General features: G+C 34.2%; 1 pseudogene; it reads left to right on the top strand.

Annotated features, from left to right (window-relative positions):
- The first annotated feature begins 228 nt into the window (after positions 1-228).
- Positions 229-1,119, top strand: part of LOC119591102 — a 7,565-nt pseudogene continuing 6,674 nt past the window's right edge.

Genomic DNA, 1,119 nt, shown 5'->3' with positions numbered 1-1,119 from the left:
GTTATTCTTATATTTGCCTATGTGTTGGGTGGAATATTATAGTTTAAAGTTGGAAACAGGATAGAGACAAAAATCGTAAACGATGACCTCCTGACCTCGTAAGGTCACTGTTATTACATAGAGACTTTATCATGCCACCTCAGTGATCAAAAGTAGGAAAAAGCATTTCGAGAACAAAGCCTACACATCTGCGGTGTTAACCATATATTGCTTTCATGGAATGTCGAAATGATCGTACGGCTTAGGGGCGGAGCTACGATCATACATTTCATTACACATACATTACACAGTGAGACAGACATTCTTTATACTATATATCATTGTGTATATATCATACACAACCCCAGATATCAAAAATAGTATGTTAGGATTGCGAGAACACCATCCACACAGCTGCAATAAATTGATTATATTGTTTTCATAGAACGTTGAAATGAAGCTAAGTACCTGTATCTCATAACAAAATGAGCAGGTAGCGTGCATTGCATCTGTTACAGTTGTCGAAGCAAAGTTCAGCGAAGGTGAGTGTCAATCGCAATACATTACTGTTTCTGAGTTGTGTATTGCTTTCGCATACCAATAGATATTGTTTCATATTCTAGTTTTGTTTATGACTTTGGAGCATTTGCTTAAAAACTGATCCAAAGTGTTAAAAAACATGTTATAACCTCTATTTCATTTGTATGTCATTACAAGAAAAGTTAACGTGAATTTTCATTTTTTCCATTAGTTAGCATGCTAATCAAGCTGAACGAAAATGTCAAAATAATCCTTAATGAGTAAACCTGCTTATACCGGACAGACGAATAACAATATTCCCCATATTACTAAATGACGTTGTTAATTTCTGATGTTATTTTTTCCACGTCCACACTTAGCAGTCTGCGAAATGTACAAAGTGTGTCTTGTCCTAGAAGATTCTATTAGGTTAAAGTGTAAAAAAAAAAATGGAAAGGGGGTTAAAAAATGTAACGACACGATAAACCGAGAGTTAAGAAAATTATAAAACCAAGCTCTCTATGATTTATAATAACCGCGGGTAACACACTGCATTATATTAATTAAATATTTCGATATATGAGGTGTTTTACTATGATAATAGTAGTGGTCGTAGTAGAG

The sequence above is a fragment of the Penaeus monodon genome, chromosome 28 (genome assembly GCF_015228065.2).
Source record: "Penaeus monodon isolate SGIC_2016 chromosome 28, NSTDA_Pmon_1, whole genome shotgun sequence".
Classification (NCBI taxonomy): Eukaryota; Metazoa; Arthropoda; class Malacostraca; order Decapoda; family Penaeidae; genus Penaeus; species Penaeus monodon.
This window is presented reverse-complemented; position numbering and strand designations above follow the sequence as displayed.